We start from the raw sequence: 17782 nt of genomic DNA, 5'->3' as shown, positions 1-17782 counted from the left end.
GTGCCTCATTCACAGTAAATATGGAACTTCTTGAAAGGGACTGTTGGCTTCTGTTTGATTCTTTGGACAATTAATTTATATTTAACTTAAAAAAACCAAGAGATCAAATTAGGCCTTTTTCATAAGTAAAATGCTGGAGCAACGTAATGCAGCCTACTAGTGAGTATTTAACATCAGCCAATTTGGGGTTTTTAACTAAAATGACCGAATTTTTTAAAGTAGGCGAATGGAAGTGACTGGAAATAAAGACAAGACTGAGACCGTTTTGAAAAACAGGTCATGGCCACAGGACCATTTTCAATGTTTCATATGTTGAAACACTTTCACCATAAAACTCTTGTAATTCTGTAACAAATGTACTCAGGTATCAACAAGAAGCAGCAATAAAACTGAACTCAAGAGTTTAAACACTGAAGAAGCCTACAGAGGTTGTTACTGACAAATAAGTCTTCAAATAAGTCTTGAAACTGATTCTACAAACATGTTTCACACATGTTTATTAGCATTTATTAACCTCATCAAAGACAATTTCAGGTGTCCCACACCAACTTTAAGAGACTCCAGAGCTGGGCCCATGAACATCAACTTGTTCATAAACAAGAACAGATCCATGCTCTGTAAAAGATTGGCTAAAATCCAACCCTGTGGTGAGGCTGTTCAGTCTGTTTGGTCACCTTTATTTAGCAGCACTATAACCAAGGCAATAGACCTGAAAGGATCCATCCAGCAGGCACTAACTACTCTGAGAAGGAAAATTTGTGGGATTTAATAACTAAGTAGGCATGGGAGGAAGGTCCAAACAGCAAGAGGGACAGCAAAGCTCTGGATGGACTCTAGGAGACATCTAAGCATGGAAAGGATTCTGACTCAGACTTTACCCCAGCACAGATCTCAGATTTCCTCAGCCCAATGATGTGAAATTGAGATATAATGTCCAGCCACTTAACCTGAGATTTCTATTACCAAAATAGAGGACTGAGCATGAGAGGGGGTGGGATCTCCCCCATCTGACAGGTCGTGGAAGGCAGACAGGATGCTCCATTCTGGCTAATTTATGTGTTACATACTTCTGTTCTAAGTCAGGGGGCACGAAGGACATGAATTGCAGCCTTCCTTTTAGTTAACTCCGGACTTTCTTCCTGTGGGGAGGGGAGGACGGGCTAAGCCCAGCGTGCAGGGATCACAGTGACCACAGGAGATTTATTTCCCCAGGAGCGATGTCAGCCTTGGTTTCCCAACTACTGATGCCTTGCCCGCCGCTCTGGGTCAGTCAGGTGCCCCGCGCTAGCGCTGGGTACGGCACAGACAAACACAGGCACCGGAGCCGTGCGCTGTCCCTGCGGGCTGAGCGCTGCCTTCGGGAGCCCTGACACTGCCAAACTTCTCTCTTTGTTAGCAACCATCTGGCAGCGTGGCCAGAGCCCTGCCTAGGCAAAGAAGGCAATGTTTGGCAGCAGCGAGTAGCACCAGTGAGAGTGAGATTCCACCCCCTTGCCAGGCTCTAGAAACGCAGGTGTCGCTTACACACTGCATCCTACAACCCCTCCCTGCCCCAAACACCTTCTCCCACCAGGAGCCCCGGCAGGTACACGCAGGGGAAGCCACCACAGCCGCCACAATCCGAGCAGCGAGCGCCAGCCCGAGGACGGGGACACGCGGGGACACGAGGGGACCAAATCTGTCTCCTACAACCAGAAGAAAGTTCGTGCCGACACAACACCCCAGTAAACCACGCGGGGGGCAGGAAGCGGCTTCCGAGAGAAGCGCTGATAGGGGAGAGTCCTAATAAAGCCGTAAGATCTCACCCACGCACACATCTCCTAGCTCAGCACTTCCAAAAACACCAACGAGAATGCAAAGATTGAGGCAAGGGACTGGAGAGAGACTGCCTCCCCCCGGCTCGCCCTGGCTGCCTGGGCAGTTCCAGCAGGAGCAGGGCAGGGGCTCGGTCCCTGGCAGCCGGGGGTGCAGAGGATGCTCCTTGCCCCGCAGCAGCGCCAGGATCAAACGGAGCGTGGGGAGCCGCAGCTGCGGCCACGGGGCTCCGGTGCCGCGTCCCCGGCAGCGCCCGGCGCTTGTCCCGACTCGCACCTACCTCGGCGGGACCCGGCTCCGGCTCCGCGGGGCTGCGGCGAGGGACGGCGGCGGGAGGCGGCGAGCGGAGCCCGAGCAGCCTCGGCCGAGCCGGGGCCGCTCGCACGGGGGCCCCGCGCCGGTGCTGGTGCCGCTGCCCAGGACGGGCGGGCGATGCTGCTGCGGGGGACTCCGGGCGCCTCTTTGGCTCTGTTAGGAAAGTTACCGCGGCCACACGACCCACCTTAAACCCGCCTCCCCGCAGGACCCGGGGGAGGGGGAAGGAAGAGGAGGGCGGGAGGAGACGGGGATGGGGGCTCGGAGCTCGGAGCCGCTCTTTTCCCGGCGCAGAACCAAGTCACAGCAGCATCTCTCGGGCAGTCGCTCCGGGATGCAGGGCTGGGCGCACCAGCGCATCCCCGGCTCTCGCAGGCGCTGGGCTGAGGCTGCGCTCCGCTCCCCTCCCCCTGGATTCTCGCTTTGACGTGCGGTACCAGCTTCAGAGCGCAGAAACTTTCCCGTTTCCTGCGGCGCTGACGCTGATTTTTGGCTTGTTCTTTTGGTGATGGTTGGTTTGGCATCTCGTTATTTATTTAACCGTTTGTTGTTTCGGGGAAGGGGGATCTAGTCCTGATGCCTTGGGCTTTGTGTATGTGTTTTGGGTTTTTTTTCTCTGCCCGATTCAATTAAAACACATTCAATAGCCTAGAAGGACAAAGAATCAGACTGCCACCCTGGCATCCCAAGGTTGCCGCCCGAACATGTGGGAATGAGGAGGCAAAGTGTAGCCGAGGCAGAAACACTCGGTGGCTCAGCAGAGGCAGGAGATGGGGGGAAGCAGGGCTCTGCTCCTGCGGCTCAAACACCGCGATCTCCCGAGCAGAGACCCCTCAGACTCCGCGGATGTGCTAGAGGGAGATCATGCAAACTTCTGGACCCATTTCAAGGTGCCGGCTTTGCAAGCAGCGGCACGCACGCAGCTGGAGGAGCGGGCACACGCGGGCGGGCACACGCAGCTCGCAGCGCCCACAGCAGCCCCGGCACGGGGAGACGCTGCCTCGAGCTGATACCGCGCGGGGTGCAGGGGATGCTAACGGGGAAAAGCGCCGTGGAAAATTTACCTCTGCTCTAGCATCCTCTACCGTCCAGAGCATCTGCCCTTGCTCTGTCACATCGACTGCATCGCTGCTGCTCCCGGGTGGCTCAGTGCCACCGCATGCTCAGGGAGGCATCAGCCAGGGAATGAGTCGCACCCCACGGCTGTCATTTTCTTCCTGAAAGATGTACCAGAAGTTACAAATGCATAATGATTAAAATCATTAGACCAAAAGGCTCATGACAGGTGATTTGAACAGCTGCACCAACTTAGCTCTTAGCCAGCAATCTTATGCTTGCACAGGCTTTTCAAGATGAAATGCTCTACTTGTGTTAGGTACTATTACTGATTATATTCTAATTAGAATAACAATATTGGCTGTGATCCTGCTTTTTTAACATCTCAGTATGCAAGAAACACAAGACCAAGTGCCTTTTTGATAAAAGACCGAAAGGATTAATAGAACATTTTTTGTCACCGTAGCCACAGGATGAATCCCCACATTGTACAGTATTTTATGTCCATATGAGGCTGCCAAAATCCTTTGTCCTGCACTGTGTGTTTCTTGGTCACGTGCCAGTGCATGACTGCAGGTGATGGCAGCGGTTCAAAAAGGACATTGTTTGGGCCAGGATTGGTACATTGGCTCCATAAGGGACTCCCTGCAAGCTCCCAGCCTCCCAAAAACCTCCTTCCCTCCAGCAGTGCCTTTGTGCCCCCAGGTTCTCAGCCTTGCCTGGCCTGGCTGTGCTGGTTTGCAGCAGCCCCCTGAGGCGGCAGCGTGGGGCACTGGAGAATCCCTGGCTGCTGGACAGATCCCTCCTTCCCTCCCTCTTTCCCAGGCCCAGTTCTGCTCCCTCCCTGGCTCCACGAGCTATTTTTCTTCATTACCCATGGCTAAGGCAACCCAAGCAGGTTCTGCAGCAGTACTGGTACCTGAGGTGAATTCCTCACTATCTTTCTCCAGCTGTTTTAAATTATTTTTAACCGAAATCCTAATGATGAATATCAATAATAAATTAGCAATCGTGCTCATTTATTAAATTATTTTCAATATTTAACACAATTCAATAGATCAAATTTGAGCTTGATTTATTGAATAAATAAAGATAATTAGGTTTTGTTGTTTGTCTAAGAATATTAAAAACCACCAGTTGCTCTATACTGATGCCATTGCTTAGAACTCAGTTTTTTCACCAGTTTCCATTTGGGGAACTATTTAGCATCCCTGATTTTCCTTTTTAAATGGTAAGAAGAGAGAGACTAAACCACACTGCTTAAAATGAATTAGGCAAGCCTGCTGTGACAATTTTTTTTCTTTGTCTTTCAGTGTTCTCTGTAAAACTTTCCAAAGAAGTGGCCTGTCAAACTTTGAGTTCTCTGGACACCAATGAAACCCAAGACATCACATTCTGCTGTATGACTTTTGACAGATATTTGAGGCAAAGCATTCAGCCCCACTCTTCTTGCTCATATAAAATCCCATCCAGCTCAGTAATTTCCCATGGAAAGTTCTGGCATTCTCTGCACTCTGGTTGTCTGCTGGCAGGGGTGTAGATGGCAGTAAATGCCAATGGATGTGGCTTTGGATGCTCCTCCGTTTGAGGCTGACTACTGGAATTCTCATTTCTTCTTGGTGTCTATTTAAATGCAGCCACCTTCTAAAAGACATTCAGTGCAAACAGCACTAGATTGCAGCACACTGGTTCTAGTTCAGTGCTTCTGCTTTTAAAATGTGTAGTTTACAAAAAAGATATATAAAAAAGACAGTTTGGCTTCTTTCTTATTATTGTTGACTCAATGAGTCTAGGCTAGAGTTATAACTCTGTAAACTCCAGCTGAATCTTCAAGCTTAGCCAGATTCTTTCATAAATCAGATTGAGTTGCTGAGATTCTGAAGGACAAAATAACTCTCAGTTATGAGTGCACTGCTTCAGTTTGGTGAAATGATATCTGGTTATCCCCAAGAAACCTGAGCACCAACATGAAAATGAGAAAAGAATTTGAAAAAAAAAGGAGGAAAAAATTCAGGAGTGTATTACAAGAGTGACTCTGCACAGAAAACTGCTTAATAATTCTGCTGATAAAGTGTGAGCCAGAGAAGAATTCATTTCCCTCTCCCAGAGCTCAGCTGGGGTGACAGGAGTTTAAAGAAGAGCAGCTCTTTCATAAAGGTGAGCAGGTATGTCCTTCACACAGACAACAGGAGTTGGAAAACACTGAAGGCACTGCAAGCTCTGCTGTTGGCTTTTGGGAAGGCAGAATTTTACCCTTTGAAAAGATCTGCTGAGCAAAACCAGCCACTTGTACACGTTTTCTCTTCAAAGTCCATTCACCTTTCAAGAGCATTTGGCTGCTTTCATTTGCTTGCTTCTACATGTCCAATTCAAAACTTGTTCCTCTCCACTTTTTCATTTTCCATATGTTCTTTTTGCTTAAAGGGGAAATTGGGCCTCAGGAAACAACAGCAAACTGAATCCTGCTGGTGTTTGTAAAAGCACAAGTTATCAACACTGGAAAATGATTATACTGTTAATATCAAAGCCCAAGAAATTAAATATGCATCATTTGTGTCTGAATGAACAATTACTATTGAAAATAATGCCTGAAAAAGAAAAACAAAGCTTTTCAGACATAACATGAATTTTAACTTGTTTTTTTTTTAGAAAACCAATCAGGGTTTTAGTTTATGCATCATTCTGTTCCCTACAATAATACTCTGTCTGTGCAATCAGTGATGATAAATGGTACATAATTGTAAACTTGATATTGGTTTTCAATATTGAATTCATCATCCTGTCCTCTTAACACATATTAAATACTTTAAAGAATTTATGTATTTGTTTGATTTATCTGTGATTTTTTTCCAATATGTAAAATTTATTAGTTTTCTAGTTTTTGAGGAACTAAGAGTAGACAACATCATTAATAACACTGAATAATAGTGTTGGCCTCATTTATGCCTGACTCCCTTTTACCAATACAAAGTGTCCAAATCAAATACAAACATATTAGTTGTAGGCAGTGTAGAAAATACAGTCTGAACTAGAGCTAGTTCTGCCCAGGTTTTGTTTGACTTTCCCAATCCATCCCTGATCTCTCCAAATAAGGACAGCAAGAATCACGTTCATTTATCTTTTCCCACATGATGGACCCACTACAAATACAAAGATTCACTCAAATTGTCTCAGTGCTCTCAAAGAACAAGTAATGAAAACGTGATCAGAAAACATTAATCCTGCATTACAGTAACAAAATATGCAGGAATTGTTCATCTAATTCCAACAGACACTATGCATTTAGGGCCTGGTTCAATCAAGCCAATTGTTTTTTTTTAATAAATACAGCTTTTAAGTCTGCTCTCCAATCCTAATAAAAAGGACACTCAAAATGAGTTAAGAACTGGCCAGTGACCAAGGGGTTTGTGTAAATCTTGACCTATAGGAACTCAAATTCCACTCTTAATCCTTTGTGTATTACCATCATTCTTAGTGTCCACTATTTCTCTTAATCAGGGTTTCTGCACTGCTCCAGGGCATGACATTATTTTCTGCTTAGTATGATGTGAATTTAAAAATAAACAAAGGACTTGGTAAGGCTGAAGTAAATAATTATGCAATGATGCAAATGAAGCCATAGCCTTCATTCAGCTGAACTGTAGCTGGTTATTTCAGGGAGGAATTTGATCCAGAGAAATTCAGTTGCACACAGCTATTACTCCTTTTATTATAAAGGGAACTGGGTAAGGGAGCAGCCTCCCACAAAGGGATGAGTGGAGCTCTGTGCTGCTGCATGGCTGTGACAGCTCTGTGGCATGAACACATCAGCTCTTTGGGTGGATCAGAATGGCCTGAGGGTGTGAGAGAGCTCCATGGAATCCTGCTTGGCTCCAGGAGCTTCAGGGTGTAATTCTGTAGGAAACAGCACCCCAAGTACACCCTGCTATCCAGAACAACATTCTGCCTTTATTTGGAGCACATGACCCTGCTAAGTATTGGGGAATGACATCAAAACAGATTGAAATCACTCTGCAACACCGAAATTCTTATTAATGTTAATGAGAGGAATGCATATGAACTGAGAAGCCAAGAGGCCCCTCCCCCTGAAAAAACAGGAAAAGCAGCATTTATAATACATAATTAACAGCAATGTCATATAGGTCACACTGCACGTGTTGGCTTCTTAGTGCAAATTCCTGTGTGGATAACTGCAAGATGAGATTTTTTTTCTTTTATCCAGAAAATTCACACTGCAACTGAAGCAAGAAACCAATAGCTTCCAAGCACACCTTCACCTTCTGGTTCTGAAAGGACAATTTACCTGCCATGTTCCTGTGTGTCTGCAGGAAATCCCTCCTAGTACTGCCTGAGGTAGAATCAAGGCTGTGGGAGAAACCCAACCAATTCCCAACTTTCCAACACCAACCAGGCGTTTACAGGTTGAACATTATCAGCTGCATTTGCGATTGAGTCAATTATTTGAATATTCCCCATCCTGAGTTTGTATCTCTTTGAATTTCTCTTTCACCTCCACCTAAACCCAAAGGCTGGAACAGCCCTGAGCAAGCACAGACCAAAAAAGGGGCATAGACCCAGGAGCTAAAGAAGAATCCTGATTGTCTCCATCTGCCTACACCAATGCAACGAGGTTTCCCAAAGTTCTGCTCCTTCACAACGGATACCAAAAGCTGCTCTCCCTCAGAAAATTCCCATTTGGAGAAAGCTGACCAAACTTCCAAGTGATAGCAAGCCAGAAATGGAGTTAAAACATGGACTGAAGCAGACCAAAGTTGGTGCTTGGTATTCTGGAAGAAGTCCATAGGATAGATTCATTCAGATCTTACTTACAAATACTTCTAAATATGCTGGGGCAAATTTATGATCAAGCTTAGCTGTTTTCTTCAAACAGTTGTCTCCAGATAGATAGAATATTAAGGAGAGAACTTAAATCTGCAGGAAATGTAGTGTTACAGCAATTGGCATTATTTGGACACATTGTGGAACAATGCAGCTCAGCTCTGCTTTTATCAAAAGAAATTCTGAGTTCACTGCTCCTGTACTCACTGAGGAATGGGTTTGATTACAGAAAGAAGAGAGAAGCTGAAAGAAGCTGTGAATTTATCTTTAGGATCGATTTCTGCAGAAATTCTTACCCTGAAGTTTTAGGAACTAGTTGAATGCCAGCACTGAATATAAACATTCTCTGCACTGAACCCCTTCTCTGCAAAAGCCAGAGTCCTCATTCCCAGTCCAACATTCTGCCACTTGTGCATCTCAGTGCTGTGGTCTCCTCTCTCCATCTGCAATGGGCTCAGCATGAGACCTTAGGAAAAGAGGATCATTTGAATTTTTATCTGCTCTGGAAATTTTGTTACTGCTTTTATTCATCACTGCAGAGATGAGCAGCCTGCAAAGCCAGGCCCAGCACAGCACCTCCTCCTGCAGCAGTGACATCTGAGGATGCACCTTAGATTGATTGTAATGACCCTTGGACTGGACCACACATTATTTTATGCTTCACTTTCCTCCCTGCAAACCTGGAAACAGCATTCCACGTGCTGGGTAACATTGACTTCTGCTCAGAAACTGTTTGTCTTGCATGTGCTACAGAGATGAAAATTAAAATGGACATTTTGAAATTTTGGAATGTTCAAGGAATTATGTTCATTGGTGTTTACATGTAAAAAAGAAACCAAGCAAATCCTAGCAGAAATTCCTGAAAGTTCATTCCTGTTTTCAAAGAAAATCTAAGAAAACTTGGCTGCAGGTATTTCTTTTCATTTTCATCCAGCTCCATAGTCATTCACAGAATTCTAAGTCAGGATCTAGCAGGAGTTGTACTCAAAATGACAGCCTGCCGAGATGCATTTATTTCTCTGGTTTGCCACTTTACAAGGGAAAAAAACACATTTCCAAGATATTTTTGGTAACGTATGACTAAGTAGCAAAATTAAAACTAGGAAATTAATAACTACATGGCATTTCAATCCCATCAACTCTAATCAACATAAATCCATTCTAATTAAAACCTGCAAATCCTGAGGATACCAAAGAGATGGCCCTCTGTTAAAGGGAGATGGCAGCAACAGGTACCTACCATACAGATGGAGAGGATGCAAATTTCTGAGAGGCAAAGATGAAGCTGTACTAGAAATTGTATTTTTAGAATACCACTAGACCCTAATAATCTCAAACTGAAATTAAAAAGCCTCATAAATTTTTCCCTTTAAAACTTAATAAGCACTTTGACAATCTAAAGGAAGGACTGTACAGCTTTCAGGCTGAAAAGGGTCACTAAGTTTATCACAATCATTCCTACAGTTTTAGAATAAGATTAGCCCCTGGTAATCCCTAATTGGCAAAAACAAACACAAATTTTGTCCTTTAAAATTAAAAAAGCACTTTCACAAGCCTAACAGAGGATCTGAAGAAAGTGCACAACTTCACAGCCTGCAAGAGGTTACCAAGTTTATCACAACCATCAAACCAGAAATAGGACAGAGATACAAAGCATGTTCTGATCAGAATGATGAATAACACACACCAGTTTAAAGAGAATAATAGAAATTATATAATTGCACCAGGGCCTTTGTTTCAAAGTCAAAACATCTCAGCTCTTGAGTCTGTCTTTAGGACTTGATCAAAAGCCCATAAACATGAACAAGATTCTTTGCACTGACTCCCCTGGGCCTCGCACATGTCCTTTCTACAGCAGCTTGGTGCATCTTAAATCAGCTCAGGAAGCTCCTCCTCTCTCCTACAATCCCTTCAATCTGGCACTTATGAGCAGCATCAGCTTTTAAACACAAAACCACAGATGCCAAATCTACCTGATCCTGGTAACTTTTCACATTATACCAAGATCAATCGTTCCCCCCTCCTCCTGCTGAACCGATCCAAAGAGCTTGGGTGTGTTATTTGTGCACATCCAGAGCAGCTACAGCTGACACTGGGGTTTAAGGGGGGAACCCATCTTCACCCAGCTCTAAATCAGCTCTTTTAAAGCAGGCCTCGTTTGTCTGTTGGTGGTTTATATCCCCAACCAGCAGAGATGAAACAAATGCATGTGCTTGGCAGCAGTGGCTGTCACCCTGCCAATTAGCTCAGCAGGAAGCAAACAACCTGCTGACCTTCCTGGGCCAGCGGCTCTCCAAGGCAAGCAAAAGGGGCTGCTCAGCAGCTCAGTGCTGTTATCATCACATTCCACCCCAAGCTTACCCCACCATTCCCTGGAGTCACAGCAACAGTGCAGAGCCACAGGAGTGCAGAGCTGCAGGGAACCAAAGCCGTCATTATGCTGGTGGTTTCCAAAGTTTATTTGTGAAATCATAACAAGGGTTGTCTTTATTCTGTTTGCAACAGGCACTGACATTGAGGGGGTCTGGGGTCTGGGCAGGAGTCCTGAGGGCTGGCAAGGATTTGCCAGATGAGAAAGCCTGGGAATCACTGATTTTACTACTGTGGCAAGGAACAAGTTACACCTGACTACTCCTAACGTGTTTATTTCACATGTTCTTACAAATTGCCACACAGTCTCTTTATGCAAACTGTGCCAGAATTTAATACACTGATGTTGCTCAAGAATATTTAATGCTAGCTGTAGTTTCCTTTTCAAAACTGCAAGTTGTGGTTTGGTTGGTTTTTTTCCATTGCAATGATGAAAAAATAGAACATCACATATATAAATGCTTGGACAGCATGATATTTAGAAAAGCAAGAATATAAAATCCATCATTTTTATCCATCCCATTCTGCTGTGATGTCCAGTGGTGATAGCTTAGTAAAATACCTACTCCTTCTGTGTTTTCAGTGGGAGGCAACAGCTGTAGCTGGCCTTTGCTTTAATGTAGCATGGTCTGCAATCAGGATCCAGAGCTGCGAGAGGACTTTGCTGGATAATGAGGAAGGCAGCTTCAGCAAGGTTCCTCAGCTCTGAGCACACACCCTTTTCAGGTGCAGCTTTCATCTAAGTCTCCCCTGCATGTCATTCCATTGGATCAAATCAACAGGAGAAGCTGAAAAGCAGGCTGAGATAAAAATGTGTTGGGATACAGAAAGATGCTTTAATAGATAAAAAGCTACAGTCTGTTTTAGAAAGGATTTTTCCACTTTGTATTCCTATTGTCTGAAATCAGGCCTGAATAGAAGAAGATGACTTGATAAAATATAGGCAAAAAAATCATATAAGGAAATAATGGAAATGCTGTTATGGATTTTTGTGAGTATAAATAGTTTCGGAAATGAAACTGTCAAGCCCAGCATCTGAAATGCTGTAGAAATAAAGTCACTTTAATGGTCAGCCTGCTGCAACCACATAAACATTCCCTAGTTCCTTTCACAGCCCAGCATCTTGTAAATTTTTTTTTTTTTTAATCTGACATATGGGGAGACATTAGTTGGAGACTGAAGGAGACAGAATCTAAAAGAGAAGCAGGAATGGATCAAGAGAAGATAAGGAACAGAAATCATCAACAGGAGATATTAAATTCCAAAAATGAAACTTGAAGGGATGGGCCATTCTAGAAGGGAAAAAAAAAAAAAAAGAAAAAAAAAGGGTGGTGAGATAAGCTGGAAAATAACACGGTGAACTCAATTTTAAGCAAAATATTAGAGAGAAATAATCTGAGACTGCCCCTCCTCTTCTTCCATGCTTCTGAATGTATGGGCTGCCATGTCTGTAAGAGCATTGCTGGCACCTGACTGTAAGTCCAGGCCAGCTCTGTCCCACAGCTGGGGCTGCCCTTTGGCTTTCCTGGTGCACCAGCAGAAAACCTTTCCCTTACCTGCAGCTGCACCAGCTCATCCAGCCTGGGGGACACCTGCCCACACTGGTGCTGTGCACTCCCTCCACACACTGCATTCTGCAATGGGCAGCTGGGGAAAGAGTAGAAAAATACCTAAAATAAGCATCAATGTAAAAAAATCAGGCAGTCTCTCAAGTTAAATGAGTATTTTGGTATTTGATTGGCCTTCTAATGTCCTTCACATCCTCAGAAAGTTCCACATCTTATCAGCTGCCACAAACTACTAGCTCAAGATCCAATTTCTTCCTCTGGAAACATTTTTTGTATCTTGTTTTTCTTAAATTTTATTACCCATTAGACTGTTTCCTCATTATAATGGCAGCTCGGTCTCTTTCAGAAATATATATTGTATACAATCCAGAAATACAAAATGTATAAAATCTGCCTAGTATCTTCATAAAACAGAATTAAATTTCCTATTTGCATTCAAGGGTGATGAACCAAGAGAATGGATCTTTGGCTCAAACCCTGGCTGAGCCACTGAGCTGCCATATGACTCCAGGCAAAAAATCTGATCTTCTTTAATTGAAGCAGTTAAAAATTTGGCTAAGAAGCAAGATCTTTCTGAAAAGCATCAGCCTTTGACCTCAGCTTGCAGGAGTAAATGCACCTCCAAAGTCTCAGGCAGAATAATGCAAGAAGTTTTTTCAGTTATCTATCCCTAGAAGCGATGTGGTTGCTCACATCACTTTGTATTTTCAGCATAATAAGGAACTGCACCATTTAGTGAGGTGGTAAGCAGCACTTTGGTGGCTCTGTCAGGTGTTTGGGACCAAGAGGACAGTTTTTGACCACTGACTTACTCCAATTGTACTTGTGTGTGAAAGCAGTGGAGAGGAAGGAGCCTTGCATGCAGACCCTGCTGCCAGGAAAGCACGTGAAGAATAAAGGTGTAATTTAGCTTGCAGGAGCTCAGCCTAGGTAGAAAACAAACATCAGTTACTGGTTTGTGTTCCCACAGGTGATGATCAGATCCTTCCCATCCCTAGGACACAGAGGGATAACTGGAGTCCTGAGGCCAGGATGAGCAAGGCCATTGGATGTCTCAGCTCTCAGCGAGGGCCAAAGGCCTGAGTTCCTGTGACTCCACACCGAGCTCGGCAGTCAGTATCACAACAAATTATTTCTTGCCTCATTTGTAAAAGCAGCAGGCAGGTGGTGAACACACTCTCACCTTGCCTCCCTCTAATGAACCACTTGAACCATATCAAGAATGAATTTTGCATAATGACTGCAATATGAAGTCGTAAGGAGCCATGCAGCATTTGTGATGGAAGCCTTGAGGACAATGACAAAGGCACCCATTAAGGATGTTCAGCAGCTGAGTGTCCCAGTAGAGTTGGGCAAACACTGAAATCCATTTCCCTTGGATATTCATTTGAATTTTTAAATGAGTTTCTTTGACTGTTCACATCTCTTTTGTGCTCACTTTCCATGAATAGCAAATGAGCTTTAATAAGGGGAATAATCATGAAAAACACATTTTAAGCTTGAACATTTGCCAAATGAAAACCTCCAATTGCACAATAAGTGGTTAGCAGTACATATGTCATTTTATGACTTTTACATTCAATTAAAAATATTCACTGTTGGTCAGTTATCACACAGGGACATCAAGGAAACCCAAATAATATCACTACATACAGAACAGGGCAGCACAGGTTAAAGGATTATTATGTACAACTAGATATTCCTGAATTACTTGCTGACTGAGACTTAGTTCTTGACAATAATTACGAAAAAAAATACCTTGAAATCTTGTATTCTTTCCTCTGTAATTTTTTTTTAAGAGTAACCTGTTATTTACCCAGCCCTGCCAGGCAATATGATTTGCCAGAGGATAGAGCAGTTATGGGCATAAAATCTTTGCTCAAGGGCTTTTAGTAAGAAGAATTTAAGGCACCTAAGATGCACAGCTGCAGCCCAGAAATGCAGTGTAATACATTTTCCTTTAGTTTCCTTTTATACATCATTGAGCTCTCAAGGAAAACCTCTTATATCTCATTTGTAGAGCAAATCACAACTACAGAGTTCCCCATGAGTCAACCCCATTTAATTTCTGCTGATAGGAGCCTAAGAGGGAATTAATCAGCTTCACCTAGAAACTCCTTGTTATTTTGAAAGCAGGGGGGTAAAAAGTCACCCTTGCTACTCTGTTTTCTATTTCCTGGGGTATATAAATAAATAAATAAACCTTAGTGTGATATTGTGCAGCACTGACCCCAGGCTTGAGTGAGATGTAGCAGAGGGAGCATTCCCAATCTGGAAGTGGGTGGAAAATCTGACCTGCTGGGTCTGTCCAGCTCTGACCACCATTATCCTCTGAACCTGCAGGAGCTGCTCTGGGGCTGACACAGCCCTGAGCATCACCCCAGGGCAAGGATCTCACCGAATCAAATGCATTTTGATGCCAAATGATTGATGTGGGGGCCTTCTCCTTTGATCCAAATTGTTTTCTAGCACAGCAAATATAAGCATATTTTATGAAAGCAGAAATTCTGGATTACACCAAGGTATTCTCAGCTGCAACCAACCTAAAGCTCCCTGAAACAAACACTCTAATCATCTCAGCATAAAGGCTTTTTTCCCTTTAAATAATACTTAGGATCTCTCATCAGAAAATACAGAGGGAAAGCTTTGGATAAACTAAGCCAAGGCACAGAAAATAAGTGAAACACAAGAGTAGACAGCTTTGCATTCCGTTCTGTAAACTTTTGAACTGCATCCATGGAAGAAAAGGGTGGGGGAAAGAAGATCAAATGCATGCTATAGTAAATATCAGGTATTGTGATAAATTGCTTTTATGCTTCCAATAATTGTAAACATCGTGTAGTTTCATATTCCTGACATGCTTGAAGAGATCTGCAAGCCTTTTTTTTTTATTATTTTATTACAGAGCAGCATCCCTTTCTAGTTTATTTTGTGGAGAAAATAGTCTCTTTATGCTATAAACAACTGCAAGCAGTTTGTTCAGGGAAGCTGAAAGGTGGAATTTTAGCCCATCAGACACGGGCAGGGAAGCGAAAGTTGCGATTTCAGCCCAAACTCGATTACAGAGCGTCCCCCAGCGGGGGTGTCCGGCACTGCCAACGCCAGGGACTAACGGGGGACTGAATGAACGGAAATCCACGGAGAATATTCGGAAGCCCAAAAATGCACGAGTAAAAAATCGTTTTCTTTTCGCTAAAATGAGGAGAACATTAGCATTCTCTTTGTAACGCTGTATAAATGATTTTAAAGGATAAATGAGATAATCATCAGTCAAAGTGCAATCCTAAGCAAAATAACAGTCTAATTAACATGAGATCTGACAAAAATAATTAAAGGAGGGTGACATAATTAATGCCAGCGGACAAGGGATTACATAAAACAGACATTGTTAAGATCATCTGATATCTTTCTTTTTTATGAGTGCAAGGAATGGCATATTAATCCTGAGACCTTTCTAGATGTGGGTGCAATTTTTACAATACTTGGCTTTTACTGAGCCAGCGATCCAGGAGAAGGAATCTCCAAGAGAAAAGAACATTTATCAAGTTTAGGATGAGTTAGAAGGAGGTGCTGAATTGCCAACTGCTCCACAATTGCTTTAAGAATGGGAGAACCAACTTCAAAAATATGCTAGAAGATAATCAAATCTTGCATCTTCTACCTCAGCCACAGAGTACTCAGAGGAAAAGAAAATATATAAAAAGGCCTTTTTCAAATGGAAAGATACAATTTCTATTGATTCCATGACTGTGTGGATCCAGATTTATCTCCTGCCTCTTGTTTGTGGCATTTGTCAGATGAGTCAGGCTTGGGAAATTTGAGCCAATTGCTGGAATTCTCCAGTGACCCCAAATTTCTTTGCCCAAACACTTCTGTTAAAAGCTAACACTGAAATGTGTCCTGCATCTGCTGACAGGCTTCTGCAGGCAGGGAGAGCCCCCGAGAGGCTCCCACTTCCCATGCCAGGCAGGCACAGCTTAAAGGCTTCTATTGCCCATGTGAAAACAAAAGCTTCTCCAGCACTGGCTGGTGCTATCCACAGGGGCATTGCACAAAGTCAGGAGCACATTCCATCAGCATTTTTTTCTTTACAAAGCACTTGATGAAGTTAAGCTGTATGAAGCAATGTATGTCCCATAGTTCTGCAAGCAGACTGCACTTCATCTTTATTCTTCAACATTTGGGGAGATCTTCCAATATTGATAAACCAACATTTTTGCAACTTTTATTTTTAAACAATTAAACATGCGCATGTTATCTTGTTAGTATTGGCAGTTCCTGCACAAACTTCAGGTCCTGTGTAAAGACAATGACCAGATCAGCATGAAATACCAGAGCAGGAAAGTTCATCTCTGATCTCACAGGGACAAATTCAGCTGTCAGATAAAGTGTCAATAGCTCTCTTTGGCTCTAGTGACTCCAGCTTGGCCTCTTGCAACCATTTGAGGTTTCTTCTAAGAGAGGAAGGAAGTGGAGAAACTCAAGAATGATAAAACTGTTCAGACTAGGATGTTATAAATACACGTGCAGCTACTCAGCTGTATCCCCAGGGCATGAACTTGGCCCAAAGGTCTTCCATTTTCCTCTGTGAAACTGCACAAATGGGAGCAGTGATCTCAGCTACTTCTATTTAATGAACCTTTGTTTTATTACAGTCATTGAGTGTCACTGAGTAAGCACACTGGTCTGTGCTCCTCACTGTGTCAGCAATCAGCATCTGCTACATTTCAAACTCAACTAAATGTCTTTTTTTACCAAATGCTGAGTTTTTCTTACCCTTTCTATCAGCATGGGTTACTTCATCTTTGCTCCTGCTGAACAAGAGCTCCAGCATTTTGCTCTCCTTTTCCCTTCACATCCTGCTTACATAATATATCTGAAATCATCCTGACTCCCAAACCCAAGTCTACACTTTGGTCGTCTCTCACTAAGTTATAACACCTCCTCCTCCTCAGATGTTTGAGAACTTGGCTTCTGCAAATCAGCTTCTTACAGATGGCGCTTCCATTTACTGGCACAAATTGGTTACTTAGAAGTATTAGTCATTGGAGATACACATTTTATAAAACATGTGAAAAATAAGAAGTAGAATAAACAGGAACATACAGTGACATACTGCCTTGGCTCTTTCCCAGTGGTTTTTTCCCTCCTAAGGACAAACACTACACAGCTCTCACCATGTATTTATGTTCAAGTGAAGTTATGGTGTAGGCAATTATCATTTGAGAAAGTATGAATGCTTATCTAAGAGTCAAAACAATCATTCCCAAAATGCCACACTAGCAGCATTACAGACACAGAGCACTGACTCAGAGACACTGCTTTGGACTCCTAACCTTCCACTGCTTTTCTAGTTCGTCTTGGACTAGACTTCATCTGTCAGTGCCTTTATCTTCCGTCTGTAAATGTGAAGATCAATATTGGTGATTACTGTGAAATAAGTTGTCATTAGGGCTTGCCTGCTTTCCTTACATACCCTTGCCCTGATCCCCACCTCCCGGAGCGCTCTGGCATGTGAGCACACAAAATTAGGGGTGACAAACGGACCTGGAATTTCTCCTGGAAGATGCCGTGAAAGACCATGGAGGTTCACACAACTGCATTCCCCACTTGAAGGGAATCGGCCCTCTGTGCTCGCCCAGCCAAGCCACACAAGCCCGGGCTCCCTCAGGGCTTGCACTGGTCGGGCTCCCCTCAGCCCTCTCCCGCCCGCCCCTGAGGGGTGCGCTAGTTCCCTCAGCCGGCCGGTTCCCTCAGCTCCGGTTCCAGTCCCTTCAGCTCGGTCCCGCCCGTCCCTCAGCCGCTCCGGTCCCCTCAAA

The 17782-nt window shown here is 43.7% G+C and overlaps 1 protein-coding gene across 10 annotated transcripts in view; it reads right to left on the bottom strand.

Annotated features, from left to right (window-relative positions):
* The window catches only part of MEGF11 (multiple EGF like domains 11), a 276771-nt gene extending 259397 nt beyond the window's left edge, over positions 1-17374 (bottom strand). For 8 of the 10 annotated variants that reach the window (XR_012582071.1, XM_074549140.1, XM_074549144.1 and 5 more), the window contains exon 1: positions 2096-2311. The gene's annotated coding sequence lies outside the window, so the exon portion shown is untranslated. The other 2 variants (XM_074549142.1, XM_074549141.1) reach the window with 2 other exon arrangements.
* Positions 17375-17782: the final 408 nt, after the last annotated feature.

This window comes from Zonotrichia albicollis, chromosome 11 (assembly GCF_047830755.1).
Source record: "Zonotrichia albicollis isolate bZonAlb1 chromosome 11, bZonAlb1.hap1, whole genome shotgun sequence".
Lineage (NCBI taxonomy): Eukaryota > Metazoa > Chordata > Aves > Passeriformes > Passerellidae > Zonotrichia > Zonotrichia albicollis.
Note: the sequence above shows the minus strand (reverse complement) of the source record. Positions and strands in the feature narration are given on the sequence as shown.